Below are 21,176 nucleotides of genomic sequence, written 5' to 3'. Positions count from 1 at the left end.
AATGAGAGCACTTAGCGCCATATACCATTGAATATACCCCAAACGTATATCACTGAATGACATACAGTGTACATCAAAAAGTGGATTTTTCAGAAAAAATGTTGTGGCTCTTACTATCTCATTAGCCTGCGGGTGAATAATCCGATACTGATGAGTCCAACATATTGCAATTTATTCCTAAAATTCAACTTAACTGTAATAGATATAGATGTTCTATCTAGAGTGACATATGACAATTTATGCTAGACCGACATTCGAAGCCCGATTTCCCGCTTATCGCGAGCTGTCCCCTTACCAATTAGGCTTTCCGAGCACGCTTTCCAGATCGATCCAAACTTCCTTATGTCACACACAGGTCTTTTTCTTCTCATATATCATTAATTCATTAATCCACAATCGCACATCTCGTGATTCCTTTGCGGGTCTTGGAATGAAGACAGGGAGAAGTCACAGACTATCGTTGTCATTTTCGTCACAGTCCTGTCGTCGCCTTATATATACGAGGGATGGAACTTTAATAGTGGTAAATATTTATTTACAACTTGCACAAAGGAGATACATCTTTCAAAGTTTTCCTGTACTTGAGAGTAGCCACCAGCATTGTGTATAACCCCTTGCCAGCAATGTGGAAGTCGTAGGACACATGTAGCAGCGCCAGATGTGTTGATATATGGAGTGGAGTGGTCCACTGCCTGACGAATCTCTGTAACAGTTCTGAAACGAATGCCATAAAGTGGTTCCTTCATCTCAGGAATTAAGCCCCATCGATCGACCAAATCAGTTGCATGTTGGTGCCACACTAGACCGGGCATTGTCCTACACCAATGATGGGCGGATCCTGCGGAAAGTGTCGCCGCTTCTTTTTTTAAGCTATTCTGTTTTGGAACACAGCCTGCAATCCACCAAAGTCCCAGGACTTAAACCCTTGTGATTTCAACCCAGTTTCTAAGATAAAGGAAGCACTTCTTCGTATTAGTTACAGAGATTTGGGAAATAGACCGCTCCTCTCGAACTACCAACACAACTGGCGCTGCTAGTGCTATCTTATGAGTACCACATCACTGACAACTGGTTACACACAATTCCGGTGACTACTCTGAAGAACAGTAAAACTTTGAAACATGTATCTATTTGGTATAAGCTGTAAATAAACATTTGCCACTATTAAAGTTCCAACCCTCGTATTAACGTTTGATGACGAATTACGATATGAGTCAGTATGGGGAGCGTGCTCGGATAGCCTAAGTCGTAAGGCGACAGCTCAGGATAAGCGGGAAATCCGGTTTCGAGTCCCAGTCCGGCACAAATTTTCATAGTTGCTTCATCTAGTACATCAGTACCTATTACAGCTAAGCTGAATTTCAGGAATAAATTTCAATATTTGAAAGTGTATTTCGTTATCAAATATAAAATCAAACACAACTAGGATTTCGGGCTTTCAAACATAAAGGTTTTATATGCTGAACGTCAGTTACCTCATTCGTAAAATAATCAAATGTTTGAAGCTATTTTATACGCGAGAGTTCGATTATTTAAAGATTCAGAGTGAGGGGGGAGGGGTGTACTTGAGTCTGTCTGTGTTACGCAGTATTGCAATTTCAGCATTTATAACGATTTCAAGAACAACCAAATGGTGCCATTGTACGGTATACATTCAAGTTATTAGTGGTGAAAACTGTGGTATATTACGTCACACTTTGTAAAAATCAGAAGAAACAACAGGGTAGAGCGCTACATTAATTGACATAGTATCTACATCCTTAATCGCTCGTGAGCAGATTGAAGTACATGTTTTATTTTGTAATACGGAACATAATATTCATATTTACCATCACTGATCACCTGAATCTATACCGTGCAAATGGACAAATTTGACTGTGCTTGAAAATAGTATCAGCGTTGAAACTACAGTAACAATTTATAAAACATTGAACAGTTCTACATGTCTTTTTCTGAAACCCAGAACAAAGCACCTTAACAGGCACGAGTTCGTGTTCCTTAGTGTCTACAATAAGCCCACGGACGAATTATCCCAATGGGACTGAAATTAGTACATGCGCTGAACCACCGATCCTATCACAGCAACTCAGCAACGATGTCTGTAGCAGGGGAAAGAAAGGCAACCTGCAAACCAACAGGCTTCACAACAGCCTAACAGTGTACCCAATATCGACGGCCGCCGCAGATCAAATTATAAGTTCTTTTCCCAGTTACTGGGAAAATCCATAAAGAAAAACATTAAGCTGTAGCAGGTTCAACCTAGAAGATAAGGATAGACGCAGCAAAATTCACCAGTCCCTGTTGTAGAAAAATTTAATCGTAAAAAAAAAAATTGACTGTTCAACAAAGTCCCAGTTTCTATATGTCCGTTGTGCGGTCTGACACTCCTTGATGTCTTCGCCAGAATAAATTGAAATTCTCTCAATTCTTCCTTCAATAATTAATTAATGTCACTAAAGAATCAATCTTGTTCTCATTTAACGAAATATTCCGCTTTAAAACCGATCTTCTTGACCACAATCGCCGATTAAGTTTTAAAACAGAATTTTAATACACTTCACAGTATCGATTATTTTCAAAATGTCAATACGTGTCGACTTCTCATTAATGAAACTTTAAACTAGTTAACTATTGAAGATCGTCCACACTCCTCATAAAATTCTACCAAAATCTCTTCAAGAAGTCTGAATTTTAATAAATTTGCAAATTTCACTCGTAAGTAATATTAACGATGTATGTCATAACAACAAAGTCGACTGACTGTTTTAACTTCCAACTCGAAGTGTATTTCACAGTTGATAACCAATTAACATCCAATTACAAACTTTATCATTCCACATTCAACACTGAATTCCTTTTCATTAAAAAAAAAAAAAAAAAAAAAAAAAAAAAAACCATAAAAATGATTTCAGTTTTAGAGGAATTGCATTTATTGAACAGAAAGAGCTTCTCAAATGGAGTAATTCATTAACGCGTTGGTCCACCTCTGGCCCTCGTGCAAGCAGTTTGAGGACCCCTCCCATAATGCTTCAAACGTTCTCAATTGGGGACAGGTCTGGCGACCTTGTTGGCCCAGTAGGGATTGGAAAGCATGGAAACAAGCGGTAGAAACTCTGGCAGTTTCCAGGCGGGCATCTCTTCGTCCTGAAATCTCATTGATTGGAGTAGAACTGTCTTCAGCGATGAGTCCCGCTTCGAACGGAGCCCCGACGACCAGCGAAGACGTGTCTGGAGACTCCCTGAACAGCGGTAGGGTACCAACCTGACTATCGCCCAACATACAGCCCGAGAGCCAGGAGTGATGGTCTGGTCGTCATCTGCAGCACGCTTACAGCACAGCGGTACGTCGCTGATATTCTACGCGCCGTTTTGTTGCCTTTCACGGCAACCCATCCTGGGATTACATTCCAGCAAGATAATGCCCGTCCGCACACAGCGAGAATTTCTACTGCTTGTCTGAGTGCTTGTCAAACGCTACGTTGGGCAATGAGGCCACCGTATCTCTCCGCAGTTGAGAATGTTTGGAGCATTATGGGCTGGGGCCCCAAATCAGCTCCGGATTTTGACGCTCCAAAGTGGCAGTTGGACAGAATGGCACGAGGTCCCTCAGGAGTACATCCAACAAATGTATCAATCAATGCCAAGCCGAATAACTGTTTGCAAAAGGGCCAGAGTTGGACCAACATGCTATTCACTTGTTCAGTTTGCGAAGCTCTTTCTCTTGAACAAATGATCCATTTTTTTATGAAATTTCTTTTGTTTGTCTGTACACATCTACCGATTTCCATCCTATTCGCATAATTCCTTCGTGGTGCATCTCTTTGTGTGTGTGTGTGTGTGTGTGTGTTTCTCTCTCTCTGTGTGTGTGTGTGTGTGTGTGTGTGTGTGTGTGTGTGTGTGTGTCTTAGAGTGTTAGAGTGTGTATTAAAAGATCAGTGATTCGTCGCACAACTAGACACGACGATAATTATCGCCGATATGTCTTCAGCTCATTGGCTTGACTGTGCTCATCAAGCAGAATACTGCCCCTAAATCGCGGTGACAGTCTGCCTTTCCATTCCAACAAATGCGTGTTGATATGCACCCCAGTCCGGATAGAATGATTGTGTGATTGGATTGAAGAGTTCCTAGATAAAAGAACGCAGCATATCATTCTCAATGGAGAGAAGTCTTCCGAAGTAAGAGAGATTTCAGGTGTGCCGCAGAGGAGTGTCGTAGGACCGTTGCTATTCACAGTATACATAAATCACCTTGTGGATGACATCGGAAGTTGACTGAGGCTTTTTGCGGATGGTACTGTGGTATATCGAGAGGTTGTAACAATGGAAAATTGTACTGAAATACAGGAGGATCTGCAACGAAAGGCTATTGAATCTCAATGTAGACAAGTGTAATGTGGTGCGAATACATAGAAAGAAAGGTTTTTTGTGATTTAGCTACGATATAGCAAGTCATCAACTGGAAGCAGTTAATTCCACAAATTATCTGGAACTACGCATTAGGAGAGACTTAAAATGGAATGATCATATAAAGTTGATCGTCGGTAAAGCAGATGCTAGACTGAGATTCATTGGAAGAATCCTAAGGAAATGCAGTCCGAAAACAAAGGAAGTAGGTTACAGTACGCTTGTTCGCCCACTGCTTGAATACTGCTCAGCAGTGTGGGATCCGTACCAGATAGGGTTGATAGAAGAGATAGAGAAGATCCAACGGAGAGTAGCGCGCTTCGTTACAGGATCATTTAGTAATCGCGAAAGCGTTGCGGAGATGATAGATAAACTCCAGTGGAAGACTCTGCAGGAGAGACGCTCAGTAGCTCGGTACGGGCTTTTGTTGAAGTTTCGAGAACATACCGTCACCGAGGAGTCAAGCAGTATATTGCTCCCTCCTACGTATATCTCGCGAAGAGACTATGAGGATAAAATCAGAGAGATTAGAGCCCACACAGAGGCATACCAACAATGCTTCTTTCCACGAACAATACGAGACTGGAATGGAAGGGAGAACCGATAGAGGTACTTAAGGTATCCTCCACCACACACCGTCAGGTGGCTTGCGGAGTATGGATGTTGATGTAAATGTAGATGAATGGATGGTAATATATCTGCATTTCCCTTCCTAATTCTCAGATGTTAAAATATTCTACTGCCTCATTCGTAGTATTATTTAATTCGCTGTTTTTAACGTACAGTTGTTGTCACTATTTCTACGTGTCAGTAGAAACTAGTAGTAGTAGCAGCACGTGAATAACCTTAATTCGTTCCTAGCGACTCAGTTCTCACGAAACCGTTAAAAGCTAAGTAAGATAGGAACAAGCCTGCCTATTAATTAGCGCAGATAACGTTGTTGAGATTGCATCTGTCATGAAAGTAAAATGAGCTCTAGCCCTCTACCACAGACCCGACTTCGCTTTCTCTCCTTCCGCTTCTGTGAACAGTGAGGCGTACAACCTTGTGCGACAGCTCTGCGTCCTCTTCTTATTCCTAACTGGCTGGAATGAACCTTTGTACCTGGTTGTAAGTAGGTTACCCACTTTTTCCTTTCACAACCCACTCTCCACTATGGTAAGGTCCTTATGGGACAATACAACTGGTATGTCATGTAAATGGCTGATGCTATAGACAGTCAGCCGTATCCGAATCTACATCACACAGCATGAAATGCATGATTTCAGTAAGTACAGAAAGAGTTCTGTGCTTACTGAAATCGTGTATTGCATACAGTCACACAGTCATGACATTACAGGCAGCGTTGCGACATAGAATCCCATTGATCACTACACCTTTCTTTCTGTACTCATATGACTAGATGAACTACTAATTGGATTAGTAACCAGCGGCGGAGCCGGTGTAGTAAATCTGGTGGGCGCAGTCGATGTCTAGGATAAGACTCTCGCAGGTGGAAGAATAAAACCCATACTGTCATGAATGCTGCGGTTCTGTTTATTTATTTGCAAAGTTATCGAGAGTCGTAATTGGTTGCGACATAACCAACAACGCAGGATATCCTCGATGTATTGTGTCTACAACTTTTCTGGGTCATCAGTCTTCTGACTATTTCCATGTGGCCCTCGCGCGGGTTTCTCTCTTGTGCCACCCTCTTCATCTCAGAGTTGTGTATATTCGTACGTCCTCAATTATTTGTTTTACCTGTTCGTTGATATCCTTTCCCCCTGAATTTCAGTTCCCCTCTTGAAGCTTCCTTTTATTTCCGTCATTGCTCTTCACTGTACAGATAGAGCAACGGGGGCGAAACAGTATATCCCTGTGTTACACCATTTTTAATCGGGGCATTCCTTTTTGCTTTCCATTCTTTCCTTGTTGTAACATCCTGCGCTATTTTACTTTGTAGATCATTTTTTCCAAGTCGACCAATGCTATTAACGCGTCATTTTTCTTTAGTCTTACGGCCATTATAAATCTCAACATTAGAACTAATTCTCTGGTGCCCTTACATTTCTGAAAGCCAAGCTGATTGCCATCCAAAAGATCCTCAATTCTGTTTTTCAGTTTTCTGTATATCATTCTTGTAGTCTGCACTATAATAGAGCACTGCTTGCTTGATACCGTGCCAGACTCACTTCGCCTGTCTTTTGCATAAATTTTTAGAAACTATTCTATCAGTGGAGTGTAAACAGCGATCAGTATAAAGTGAAAAATTCAGTATAACAGTCTCGATCGGAACAAATGTTTATTTTGGTTGTCAACAGGTTAGGCCTATAATTCGACCGTCTTCAGGCCGTGAGCACCATCGTGGCGGTTGGTGGTGGTGGACAGAGCAAGATTCTTAAGAACATGGACGTCAACTGCTCTTATGGATTTTGCTCCATCCATCGGCATCAGCCGCCATCATGTCGCTTACAGCCTGAGGATTGGATAAATTATAGACCCAAAATGGTTGCCAACCGAAGTAAACGTCTGTTGCGATCGAGATTGTTTTAATGAATTTTAACTATTTGCCTGAAGGCTAAAGTCGTTTGCACGTATACTGCTATGGCTTCTAATGTGATGTGGAGTGGAATCCAATCATTGATGACACCTGTGTGAGCTAATGTACAGCTCGCTCAAATGGGTTCAAATGGCTCTGAGCACTATGGGACTCAACTGCTGAGGTCATTAGTCCCCTAGAACTTAGAACTAGTTAAACCTAACTAACCTAAGGACATCACAAACATCCATGCCCGAGGCAGGATTCGAACCTGCGACCGTAGCGGTCTTGCGGTTCCAGACTGCAGCGCCTTTAACCGCACGGCCACTTCGGCCGGCCAGCTCGCTCCAGATGCTCTCTGGTACCTGTACGATTCCGAGAGAATGCGCGGCAACCTTGAAGAGCTGGAGAATGGTCATCTGTGAAATGCGGATCTCGAAACGTTGCGTTCACGGGACTACATGAGTTGTTGTAGTTCTTGGCAGGTGACTAATATCCATTGAATTATACCGATTAGCCAGAATATTATGACCACCGACGTACTGTCGTTATAAACCCGTCCAGGCGAGACTGCGCTCGGTGCATGTAGTACCAGTGAGTGTGCTGTCCGTGTGTAGAATGGGGATCTGAGTTTGACCGAGGGCACATTGTGGTGGACCGGGGGCGTGGCACAACCATTTCGGAAACTGCACGGCGTGTCGGGTATTTGAGGAATGCTGTGCTGAATGTGATCAACATGTGGCGGAACCAAGCTGAAACCACGTCCGGACGTCATAGTCTGGGCAGACTGGTAAAACAGAATAGGCGGCGAACTGTGGCGAAACTAACAACAGACTTTAGTGGAGGGCGGAGCACAAGGGTAGCTGAAGACACAGTGCACTGAACACTCCTAATGATGGGCCTCCGCCGCTGACGACCAATGCATATGCGAATGTTACCAGCACGACATGAGCAACTACAGGTGAAAGGAGCACGTGCCCAACGGCACAGGACGTTCGCGCAGTGGCAGAGCGTTGCACGGTGTGATGAATCCCCATAGCTTCTTCATCATGCCGTTGGGAGGGCACGAACCCGTCGTCTTCCCGGGGAACAGCTCCTTGACACTTGTACTGCCGCACGGACACATGCTGGCGGCGGTTCCATTATGCTCTGGGGAACAAGCACGTGGGGCATCAAAGGGTCCAGTGGAGCTCGTGCAAGGCACTGTGATGGACAAGGAGTTTCGTACAATGGTTGCAGACCATGTACACACTTTCATGACGATCATGTTTCCTGACAGCAGTGCCTTTTTTCAACAAGAAAATGCGCCATGTCACAACGACAGGAGTGTTGTGGAGTGATCGAGGAACAGAGTGGCGAGTTCCAGTTGATGTACCGGCCCGCAAACTCGCCAGACCTGAACCCAATCGATCTGGGATGTGATTGAACTTTACGTCCGTCAGAGGTCATCTTTCTCTCTCTCTCCCCCTCCCCCCGCCCTGCCCCCGAAATTTACGGAAATTAGGTGACTTGTGTAAGCAGATGTGGTGCCGACTACCTACGGCGATCTACCAAGCCCATGCCACAACGCGTCGCCGCTGTTATCCATGTCAGAGGTGGATGTACCAGGTATTACGTATGTGGTCATGATGTTCTGGCTGTTTAGTGTATGACATTGTGTTGGTTCAAATGGCTCTGAGCACTATGGGACTTAACTGCTGAGGTCATCAGTCCCCTAGAACCTAAGTTCCTGTAGGTAGTTAGGTTTAAGTAGTTCTAACCTAACTACCTTAAGGACATCACAAACATCCATGCCCGAGGCAGGATTCGAACCTGCGACCGTAGTGGTCGCGCAGATCCAGACTGAAGCGCCTAGAACCGCTCGGCCACTCCGGCCAGCTGACATTGTGTATCAGGCTTGGCCTGAAGTGCCCAAGGGGAGAGGCGGCAGTAAACCAGGATCACTTCAGCAGTATGGTGGAACCGCATAGGCAAACATAGGTTCGGAGTGTAGTGGCGTAGGGGATCTGTCGCGTCCGGGGTGTCTTTAACTACTTCGTAGGGTCGGGATTCTTGCGAAGGCTTATCCGCTCTCGGGAGTAGGAACTGAAGGGGAACTTGGGTCATACAGTCGGTAGCCATTCACTGGTGTCCGATCGTTGTTCTGTAGATTTCCAGGGACAGGTCTTCTGAAAGGGCCGGCCGAAGTGGCCGTACGGTTGAAGGCGCTGCAGTCTGGAACCGCAAGACCGCTGCGGTCGCAGGTTCGAATACTGCCTCGGGCATGGATGTTTGTGATGTCCTTAGGTTAGTTAGGTTTAACTAGTTCTAAGTTCTAGGGGACTAATGACCGCAGCAGTTGAGTCCCATAGTGCTCAGAGCCATTTGACCCATTTTTTCTTCTGAAAGGGAGATCAGTCACTGGTAGACCCTGGAGGAGGCAGTCCAAGGCCCAAAAGATGAAGCAGGAACCACACGAGGGGAGGTCCTTTTTTACTCCGTCGTCTAATTTACTTTTGCGGCTATCAGAGTTCGGCATCGAGGGAATAAATACGCGTTGTACTACCGACGATCTTTCCACAGTAGTGGCAGAAGTCGGTATGATTGAAACAAGATATAAACGATAGTACTCTTTCCGAAATAAAAATTTTGAGGCTATCGGAGACGTTAAGTTCCTGGATTAGGTTCCTTAATTGGGGTCGCAAGTTTAGCGATCGAGGAGGGCAGTCGTCTCCGCAGTTAACAGTGTTAGTAGCTTACTTGGTGAGTTTTCATGGAGTCGGCGACCACAGTCTCCACAAATCGGGCTTTTCGTACACCAGAAATACATATTTCCGAAGTATTGACATTGAAAGTATAGCATAGAGGGGTAGGTAATAAAGCTTCACCTCACAACGGTAGGCCATGACTGTGACTGCCTCAGAAACAGAATCCCCCGAACAGCTTATATGAATGGTGCGGGGTGTGGCGGGATTCGACGCACTCGACGTGGACCCCTCGCTTCTGCAGGTTTTCGGCCAGGTACCAGTTCTACACCATCTGTAGCTTCTCAGGTCGACCACTGTGCTCTGTTAAGGGGTAACTAATATCTTGATCAATAAGCTTACTTTGAAAGTTAATACGGCCACTAACTGGGCACGAAACGCACGCGAATATCTCTCTTTTTACGTTCGGGGCGCGCTACTGAAGTCATTTGGAGAAAGCACCGAAAATGCCACCGAGGCAGTTTCTGGAACGTGCTATTTCCGAAAATCGGGAGCCCCGATCGATTTCTCGTCAGAAAGAAACCCTGTTATGTTACGAGACTATTCTTTGCTTCTCGCTGGTAGCAGGAAAAGAATAATGTCCTGTGTCATAAGATTTAATACGGCGGAATGCAACAGAGACAGCTCGTGGCTACCGCGGACGTGTGTATCCGCCGACGCCTGACCCGGTGCCGTACTGGCCCAGCACAGAGAGCAGGCCGCGGCACAGTTTAGTGTGGCGTGGCGTGGCTTGCTGCCCTCGCTGGAACGCGTCCAGGTGGCTTTCCGGCGCGCCCAACCCCGTACTTCCGCGACCTGTGTCTGTCTCCTGACGCGACAGCGCGCCGTCGCAAAGTGTCGCCCGTCGCGCCGCTAGACGAGGTCAACCGTGGTTTAGTTCATTCTCGAACATATTCTCAGTACGAATATAATGAATTTCCTTGAGACAGAGAAGTTGCTGTCCATGCATCAACACGAGTTCAGAAAGCATCGCTCCTACGAAACGCACCTCCGCCTTTTTTCACATGATATCTTGCGAACCATGGATGAAGGGTATCCGACGGATGCCATATTCCTTGATTTCCGGAAAGCGTTTGACTCGGTGTCCTACTGCAGACTCCTAACTAAGGTACGGGCATACGGCACTGGTTCCCAAATATGTGAGTGGCTCGAAGACTTCTTAAGTAATAGAACCCAGTACGTTGTCCTCGATGGTGAGTGTTCGTCGGAGGTGAGGGTATCATCTGGAGTGGCCCAGGGAAGTGTGGTAGGTCCGCTGTTGTTTTCTATCTACATAAATGGTCTTTTGGATAGGGTGGATAGCAATGTGCGGCTGTTTGCTGATTCCAATGCTGTGGTGTACGTGAAGGTGTCGTCGTTGAGTGACTGTAGGAGGATACAAGATGACTTGGACAGGGTTTTTGATTGGAATATAGATAAATCTAAATTAATGCAGATGAATAGGAAAAAGAATCCTGTAATGTTTGAATACTCCATTAGTAGTGTAGCGCTTGACACAGTCACGTCGATTAAATATTTGGGCGTAACATTGCAGAGTGATATGAAGTGGGACAAGCATGTAATGGCAGTTGTGGGGAAGGCGGATAGTCGTCTTCGGTTCATTGGTAGAATTTTGGGAAGATGTGGTTCATCTGTAACGGAGACCGCTTATAAAACGCTAATACGACCTCGTGAGTACTGCTCGAGCGTTTGGAATCCCTATCAGGTCGGATTGAGGGAGGACATAGAAGCAATTTAGAGAACCAGGATTCGAGGCTAATTGGAGTACAGTTTTACTGCCGCCAACTTATATTTCGCAGAAAGACCACAAAGATAAGATAAGAGAGATTAGGGCTCGTACAGGGGCATATATGCAGTCATTTTTCCCTCGTTCTGTTTGGGAGTGGAACAGGGAGAGAAGATGCTAGTTGTGGTACGAGGTACCCTCCGCCACGCACCCTATGGTGGATTGCGGAGTATGTATGTGGATGTAGACGTAAATGTAGGAGAAGTAACGCCTCCTAACGACAGCACGCTCACAAGTTACAATAAAGTTCACCTTTAGCCGTCTGCGTGGAAACTCTTGTGAACACCATGGGAAATGAAGTTCCTCTCGAATAACATGCAGCATTGTTTTCATTAGTTACAAGTTGTAGTGAGATGTTCACTAAGTGATGTTTTTATCCCACAGCAAAAGTAAAGTCGTGTGCCATTTGTAAAGTCTCATTTTCTCGCACTTGACTTTACGCCGTAAAAAGAGCAGTCACGCAAGTTGGACAAATCTAGATACAAGAAAGATAACTGGTAACAGAAGAATCAGTTGAGTGGATTCACGAAAGGAGAATGTACGAAAATGTTCAGAAAAATGCAGGAATACGGCAGTATAAGTCACTTACAAAGAAATGAATAAGAAAGCATGGAAGTCAATGCGGTATACCTACAGAAAAAATGCCCGTGGACTTTCAGGCCAGCAGGGACGGAGCACCAGCTCCGAGTGGTTCAAGGATGCGGAAGAATATCTGCTGTGACCTTTCGGGGGAACCATTGCGGAATTTGGCTGGAGCGGTTTAGGGAAACCACGGAAAAGCTAAATCTAGATGGACGGACGCGGATCTGAACCGTCATCCTCTCGAATGCGGGTCGAGTGTGTTAACCACTGCGCCCTGGTCTACGCTTGACAGAGCGTTCATAGAATCATTTTCACATTATTGCTTCACCGTTCCATTCATTGATAGCACCTGGGAAAAAATGAACACCAAAATCTTTCCGTGCGAGCTCTGATCTGTGTTATTTTATCGCCATGGTAGTTTCTTGCTATGTAGGTGGGAACCTACGAAATTTTCGCTTTCAAAGGAGCAAGATGATGACTGAGATTCTGTCAATAGTTTGGCCGCAACGAAATCCACCATTGTTTTAATTATTGGTTCTCCAAGTCACTTATTATATCCGTGAGAATGTCTCCCCCATTTTGCGATAATACAAAACAAGCGCCTTTCTCTCAACTTTTTTAATGTTCTCCATCGATCCTATCTGATTCTAGAATGAGATTTTCACTCTGCAGCGGAGTGTGCGCTGATAATGAAACTTCCTGGCAGATTAAAACTGTGTGCCGGACCGAGACTCCAACTCGGGACCTTTGCCTTCCGCGGGCGAGAGCCGTGTATCTTAAGGTGTTATTTTATTTTATTTTGTAGGCTACCAGTTTCACCATTTCACTATACCATCTTCAGGCCCCATATGCACCTCTCCAAATAAACGGAAACGTCATATAGAACCATAAATCTCTGGATGTCGTGAACTCAATCGTCACACTAGTGCGTGTGTGCTATCAAGTCTTCCAGTGAAGCACTAGTGCAACGATCGAATTCACGACATCCAGAGATTTATGGCTCTATATGACATTTTCGTTTAGTTGGAGAGATGCATATGGGGCCTGAAGATGGCATAGTGAAATGCTGAAACTGGTAGCCTTCAAAATATAATGTCTTAAGATACACGGCTGTAGGTGATTTATTTGACATTGACAGATCATTAAATTTGTATGATTCATGGAGTAATCGAAATCTGACGGAATATTTTAAGTATTCATTTGGAGAACCTCATACTCTTTTGTTATTCAGTGCCAACTGCCACTTTTTGCTCCAAGTAAATATCTAAATAATTTTCTGGTTTGTATTGATCTTCTGACGAGGTTATTTGATGGTAAACGACAGTACCGTTTGCAAACAGTCTAAGAGCTCTGCACAGATCGTCATCTAAATCGTTTATACATTATAGATTAAGAAAAGCAGAGAGCCTGTGACACTAATTTGCGGAACACAATATGTCGCCTTTGATTCACTCGATGACTTTCCGCCAATTAGCACGCCTGTGACCTTTCGAACAGGAAATGACGAATACAGTCGCACAGTTGAGACGATACTTTACAGGCGCGCAATTTTGTTAGACGACGTTTGTGAGGAATGGTGTCGAAAACTTTCTTGAAATCTAGAAGTATGGAATCAATTTGAGATCTTCTGTCGGTAGCACTCATTACTTCCTGTGAAAAATTGTGTTGCTCCTGAACGGTATTTTCTGAATTCATGCTATGTTTCGATAGGTCGTTTTCTTCGCGGTACTTCATAATGTTCGAACACGGTATACGTTTCAAAACTCTGTTGCGAATCTATGCCAGTACTATTGGTCTGTAATTCAGCGGATTATTTCTGTTTTCTATGTTGAGTACTGGTGTGACCTGTGCAACTTTACAGTCCTTTGGTACGGATCATGACTCAGAGCTTTCGTCGAGCGAGCTCTTGTACGCTTGCCACCTGGAGAGCGTGCTGGGTTTTTGCCAGTAGACGATAGAAGACACCATCTGAAGAATCGTGCAGTTGTCTCGAGGAAATGTTGGCGCAGCTCTCACATCGTGTTCTGGCGTGAGGCTCGAGAGCTATATAGTCTACATATCCTCGGAGAAAACTAAAACGTTCATCATTTGCAGCATTTCTCTTGGCAACATGGGCTGGAAAGAATGTATGTTCGGCGAAACTGTGTGCTGGATCTGACCGAATGCTTCCAAATACCCCTTGTGAGCTCGCCTCACTGACCAAATCAACGTTTCATCTTCTCATGTGTTTACCCACAGCCTCATGATTGTTGCCCAGGATGAAACGGTCTACCCTACGCGATAACATGGTGCGGTGGAATATGTGTGACAAGTTAAAACTGTGTCGGACCGGAGAGTTAGGAAGGAAAGGGAAGGAGCCCAGAACAAGTGGAAACTTGGCGGCTCAGATGACTGCTATCTGGGTTTGAATCTGCGCCCAGCATGCTGTTTTGTTGTTGTTGTTTTTTCCTTCAGTGCGAAGACCGGTGTGATGCAGTTTTCCACAGTGATCTATCCTGCACAAACCTCGTTATCTTCTAATAACTACCGCAAGCTACATCTGTTTGAACCTCGTTGCTGTTCTCGTCTCTTGGTACCCCACTGAATCCCCTCCCCTTTCGCACCCCCGCCCCTCCCCCACACGTTCTTCCAATACCAACTGGACGATTCCTTGATCTCTCAGAACGTCTTACCAACCGATCCTTGTTTTAGTCAAGTTCTGCCACAAATTTCCCCACTATTCTATTCAGTACCTCCTCATTAGTTATGCAATCTATCCATGTAATTTTCAGTATTTTCTCTAGCACCACATTTGTAAAGCTTCTGTTCTCTTCCTGTCTGAACTGCTCATCGTTCACGTTTCCGTAGCCGGCCGGTGTGGCCGTGCGGTTAAAGGCGCTTCAGTCTGGAACCGCGTGACCGCTACGGTCGCAGGTTCGAATCCTGCCTCGGGCATGGATGTGTGTGATGTCCTTAGGTTAGTTAGGTTTAAGTAGTTTCAAGTTCTAGGGGACTGATGACCACAGATGTTAAGTCCCATAGTGCTCAGAGCCATTTGAACCACGTTTCCGTACATGGCTACACTCGAGACAAAAGACTTCAGAAAAGACTACCTAACACTTAAGTGCACATTCGCTGTTAACAAATTACTCTTCTTCCCAAACGCGTTTCTTGGCATTGATAGTCTACAGTTTATATCCTCTCTACTTTGTCCATTATCGATCTCATTTCGTTATCTAATTCTCTCAGCACCACCTGATTTAATTTCACTACAGTCCAGAATGCCTAATTCACTTTTCTCGATTCTCATCTGATAACCTCTTTTTAAGAAACTAGCACTTCTTAAGTCCTTTGCTGTCTCTGACAGAATTACTACATCATCGGCAAACCTCAAAGTTTTTATATCTTCTCCTTGAACTACAAATTTTTCTTTGGTTTCCTTTACTGTAGAGTTTGGATTACACCGGGGATAGGCTACAACCCTCTCTCATTCCCTTCCCTTAACAACTGCTTCCCTTTCGTACCCCCCCCCCCCCCTCTCCCACTCTTCTGACTGCCATCTGCTTTCTGTACATGTTGTACATAGCCTTCCACTCCCTTATTTTACTTCTGCTACGTTCACAATTTCTAAGTGCATATTATAGGAAACATTGTCAAAAACATTTTCAGTGTCTGCAAATGTCACAAATGTTGGTTTCCCTTCACTTAACCTATTTTCTACGATGAGTCACAGGGACAGTATTGCCTCGCACCTTCCAACATTCCACCGGAACCCAAACTGATCCCCGAGATCGGCCTTCGATTCTTCTGTAAATAATTCGTGTTACTATTTTGCATCCATGTTTTATTAAACTAATACTTTGGTAATATTTACAAGTGTCAGCATCTGCTGTCATTGGTATTAGAATTATTACATTCTTCTCGAAGTCCGAAGATATTTCCCCTGTCGCCATGTGGGATAGTTTTGTCACGACTAGCTCTCCCAAGGATGTCAGCATTTCGGAGGGAATATCGTTTACCCCAGGGGCCTTGTTTCGGCTTAGGTCTTTCGGTTCTCTGTTAAATTTTTCTCCCAGTATTATATATTCCATCTTAAGTTCAAATGGTTCAAATGGCTCTGAGCACTATGGGACTCAACATCTTAGGTCATAAGTCCCCTAGCCGGCCGAAGTGGCCGTGCGGTTAAAGGCGCTGCAGTCTGGAACCGCGAGACCGCTTCGGTCGCAGGTTCGAATCCTGCCTCGGGCATGGATGTTTGTGATGTCCTTAGGTTAGTTAGGTTTAACTAGTTCTAAGTTCTAGGGGACTAATGACCTCAGCAGTTGAGTCCCATAGTGCTCAGAGCCATTTGAACCATAAGTCCCCTAGAACTTAGAACTACTTAAACCTAACTAACCTAATGACATCACACACACCCATGCCCGAGGCAGGATTCGAACCTGCGACCGTAGCAGCCTCGCGGTTCCGGACTGCAGCGCCAGAACCGCACGGCCACCGCGGCCGGCCATCTTAAGTTCATCTCCTTCCTTATATCTTTCTAGAACAATGTCTTCATTTTCCTTGTATAGTCGCTCGAGATATTCGTTCTCCCTTTGAGCTTTCCCTGCATTTGAAACTTCCTGGCAGATTAAAACTGTGTGCCCGACCGAGACTCGAACTCGGGACCTTTGCCTTTCGCGGGCAAGTGCTCTACCAACTGAGCTACCGAAGCACGACTCACGCCCGGTACTCACAGCTTTACTTCTGCCAGTACCTCGTCTCCTACCTTCCAAACTTTACAGAAGCTCTCCTGCGAACCTTGCAGAAGTAGCACTCCTGAAAGAAAGGATATTGCGGAGACATGGCTTAGCCACAGCCTGGGGGATGTTTCCAGAATGAGATTTTCACTCTGCAGCGGAGTGTGCGCTGATATGAAACTTCCTGGCAGATTAAAACTGTGTGCCCGACCGAGACTCGAACTCGGGACCTTGCCCGCGAAAGGCAAAGGTCCCGAGTTCGAGTCTCGGTCGGGTACACAGTTTTAATCTGCCAGGAAGTTTCATATCAGCGCACACTCCGCTGCAGAGTGAAAATCTCATTCTTTCCCTGCACTGTTTACTGCTGGTTTTCCATCTCCACTCCTGATATCCATGCAGCTGCTTTACTTTTTTCTAAGAGGTGAGCTTTAATCTTCCTATAGATGGTATGTACCTTCCCCCCAGTTATACATGCATCTGTAGACTTCATTTTCCTCTAGGTGTTCCTGCTTAGCCAATTTACACATCTTTCAATCATTTTTTTTTACTTTTGCTCTCCTTTTTTCATGCTTCATTTTCTGCATTTTTATATTTTGTCCTTTCATCAGTTGCATTCAATATCTCCTGTGTTATCCAATGACTTCCACCCACCTTGTCTGCTGTCACTATTTCATCTCTCAAAGCTATCTATTCGCCTTCTACTGTATTCCTTTCCGCTTTTTCAGACAATCTTATACAACTCCGGCTCTTAAATTTATCCAGGTACAATCTCCTTAGTTTCCTAAATTTGTGCCAATTTTTCAGTTTTAATATAGAGTTCACATCTGCCCCTGGAAATGTCTTGCAGTTTAAAATATGTTTTAACTTTTCACATACATTCATCGCACAATATATTCCGCATAAGTAATCTCTTTCTTCAAGATGTAGACTCGTACAATTAGCTTGCATCATACTGGAGTTCCTGCCAGTTCTTCACGATCCCTGGCACTATATCTATTCTTGAACTTGGATCAGACATTGCTGCGTGATTAACAAGTTTATCCAAACTTTCTCTACAGGCTTATTGTTAGCATATCGATTAAACTTCGAAATTTAGTAGTGAAGTCTCCAAACAAGGGACTAATTGCTTGCTTACGTTATGAATTCTCGTGTGCATGTTGAAGGAGAATGTAGACGATAGCTGCTGTTCTCTACACATGCCTCAAACCGAATTTAAGATGGCTGTCACATTCTTAAAGATGAATTTTAAAGAGAAATAGGCAGCGCCTCTGCACCGTTCCTACTCTTGACAGGTTAAAACAGCTGTATCTCGTGAACTATCGAGAATGACCTGTCTCGTTCAGTATGTAAAGATAATTATTCGAATAACATCGGTATACTTTTTAGGATTCCATACCTCAATCGGTAAAAACGGAACGCTTGTAGGATCACTATGTCGTCTCTGTGTGTCTGTCTGTCCGACTGTTAAAAACTCCTTTTCTGAATAACGTGTAGACGTATCAAGTTGAAATTTACGTCACATGTTAAAGAATACGATCTACTAGCGGTGTGTCAAGCTTTTAAGTGAACACAATCAAAAGATAACCGCCATTTATGCCACATATTTTGATATTCGCCAAATCAGTCATCAAAAGCTACAGCGTACCTTCCGTTGACTTAAAAATTCGGCAAGAAGCAAGGTGTCATATTACAACCAAAGGTAAAAAATCCGAAAATGGTAGACTTGTAATTATATCACACGAAAAAAAATTTTGTTCGTTATCTGACTGTCAGTCTGTCCATCCCTCCGTCTGTTAAGATCCCTTTTTCTCAGAAACGTGTAGAACTATGAAGTAAAAACTTATGTCACATACTGAGGTCTGTAGTTTGTTGGTGGTGTAAAAATTTTAAGCTTCTACGTCAGTGCAGTCAAGAGATACAGCCATTTATGTCACATATTTTGATGAAATTACAATGAAATGAACACCCTTAACTGCTTACAGGCGTCGACATACGTCAACGGGGACAGATGAAAATGTGTGCCCCGACCGGGACTCGAACCCGGGATCTCCTGCTTACATGGCAGACGCTCTATCCAACTGAACCACCGAGGACACAGAGGAAAGTGCAACTGCAGGGATTTATCTCTGGCACGCCTCCTGCGAAATCCACATTCCCAACGTATTGTCCCGCACTACATTTGTAGTGCTCCCGCCCATTATACTCATTACTCGCGGCGCGTTGCCGATTCCCGTAAGAGTTGGGGCACTGTTTGTGTATTCGCACAGAAGAAGAAGATGGTCAAGTGGCCGGTGAGCCTTAACTATATCCTTAACTATATATATATATATATAAAGATGGTATCTCTTCTTTCGGACATCTTAGTATATATACATATTTTGATACTCGTAAATTGACACGTTAAAACGTGTACGGTACTTCCCCTTGCCGTAAAATTATGAAATCTGGCTACAAGAAAGGTTTCTCAGTACAAGTAACGGGAAACAATCAGAAGACTGTCACATTTTATTACACGAAAATTCTCGTGTCATTCGTCATGCGACTTCAAACTTGAAACATTGCGGAAAGTCTTGGAATCCCTGCGACCGATATCTTGCCAGTATCAGTGTCGATAACAGGCAAAAACCGTCGAGATCTTCGATTCCCTAAATGAATGAACTGTCTACATACGTAGTTAAGTATGTAGAGAACCCTCCGTGCGCGGGTCTTTCTCGCACCTGGCCAGTTTGCTTTGGGCAGATAAGATATATCCCGAAAGCAACATATCTCATACATGGGGAAGACTGAAGAAGGGGAGAATGTTGTACCTTGAGGATGGTGTACCTAAGGAGACATGATGTTTCGTGGTCAGTGTTTCAATATAGTGACTGACTTGAGAATCTCTTGAAGTAATGCGCCCTAGAAATCAGCATAAGCAAGTACCCGGCATTTAGCACCGTAATTGCGAGATATAAAGCTATGTTTTTGCAGCGTTTGTGAATATTACGACCTATACATCCCTGAGTACTGTATGATATAGTAAAGCTAATTGGACGATTTAGTTAATTCTTCAGTTACAGAGTTTTACGGTGAAAAAAATGCTGTGTATTTTTGGTAACAAAAGTCTGAACACAGCAGAGGGAAATGTAAACTCCTAGAATGTAAGATCCAAGAGCGACGATAAGTAAAATAAGCAAGCACACTAGGTACATAAGTAGATTAAGTAAAATAATTGTAGCAACCAGCTTCTGCACAAAGCAAAGGAAATTGTAAATACTCTAGATGTAGGGACCAGTAAAACTGCCAAGAGCGGTTACCACATACGTAAAGTGTAAACAAACGAAATGTAAAAACGTATGTGTTAGAAATAGTATAGAAATGAATATTAAATTGTAAAATTATGAAAAATAAAGAAGGACATGTATAACCCAAATGACCGAATAGAGAAACGAGATGCTGTCAAGCAGTTCGTCCTAATCCCATCAGGAAAAATAAACTAGTTACGTAATGTGTAGACTGTAGACGAATACTTCGTCAGTTGTGCACCATGTTTTAACTATAAAGGAAAAACGGTCTTTTACCATGGAACGCGTCATGTTTGCAAACGAACTGAGTTTCCTTAAGTTCTTAATAATATTTCCTTGTCTCGAAAATGGAATTTTGGCAATAGGTCATACAAAAAAAATTTAACTTGTTAGTGGATTTTGATAATACTTCTTGTTGATTTCATTACATTTTCTACTCATAGGTATATAGTAGAGTAATGAAGTAACACATGGACTATTGAATATAATATTGAAAAGATTCTCCCGATTGCAACGCTTTTAAATATGAATAGAAAAATTGTTCCTCGGTCGACGACCATGTATTTTGGAACTGATTTTCATACCGGGAAAAGCCTTCTGTGTCCGGAGTAATTTTTATAATTTGAGAAACAGACGGCAGCACACATACAGTGAATGCTATCATTTCGAAATGGAGTAAGAAAAAATATATTAAACTTTTAGAACAGGCGAAAGGCTGAAACGTATTCCAAGGTACAACATTGTCCCCTACTGTTAAAAAGATTCCCAGCATTACTGGTTTTCCTGATAGTGTGAGTTCTCAATGCTGGCCACTAGAAGTGCAACCGTCAAATAGGCATAAAATGCATTACGTGCTGGGTTGTCATTTCATCCCAGCCACACAAAGTAGGAATAACGCCATCTACATCTGCAGCGCGTTTAACATTCAGAAATCGCATTTGAATGTTGCGTAATGGTTTTACACTCAAAACGCCAAAGAAACTGATACAGGCATGCATATTAATTGCAGACAGATGTAAACAGGCAGAAGACGGCGCTGCGGTCGGCAACGCCTATATGAGAACAAGTGTATGGCGAAGTTGTTAGGTCAGTTACTGCTGCTACGATGGCAGGTTATCAAGGTTTAAGTGGGTTTGAA

General features: G+C 43.8%; 1 non-coding gene across 1 annotated transcript; it reads right to left on the bottom strand.

Moving 5' to 3' along the window:
- Window positions 1-18,773: 18,773 nt before the first annotated feature.
- Window positions 18,774-18,847, bottom strand: Trnat-ugu. The gene has a single exon. It is a non-coding gene; the product is annotated as a tRNA-Thr (tRNA).
- Between the last annotated feature and the right edge of the window lie 2,329 nt (window positions 18,848-21,176).

The sequence above is a fragment of the Schistocerca americana genome, chromosome 1 (assembly GCF_021461395.2).
Source record: "Schistocerca americana isolate TAMUIC-IGC-003095 chromosome 1, iqSchAmer2.1, whole genome shotgun sequence".
Classification (NCBI taxonomy): domain Eukaryota; kingdom Metazoa; phylum Arthropoda; class Insecta; order Orthoptera; family Acrididae; genus Schistocerca; species Schistocerca americana.
Note: the sequence above shows the minus strand (reverse complement) of the source record. Positions and strands in the feature narration are given on the sequence as shown.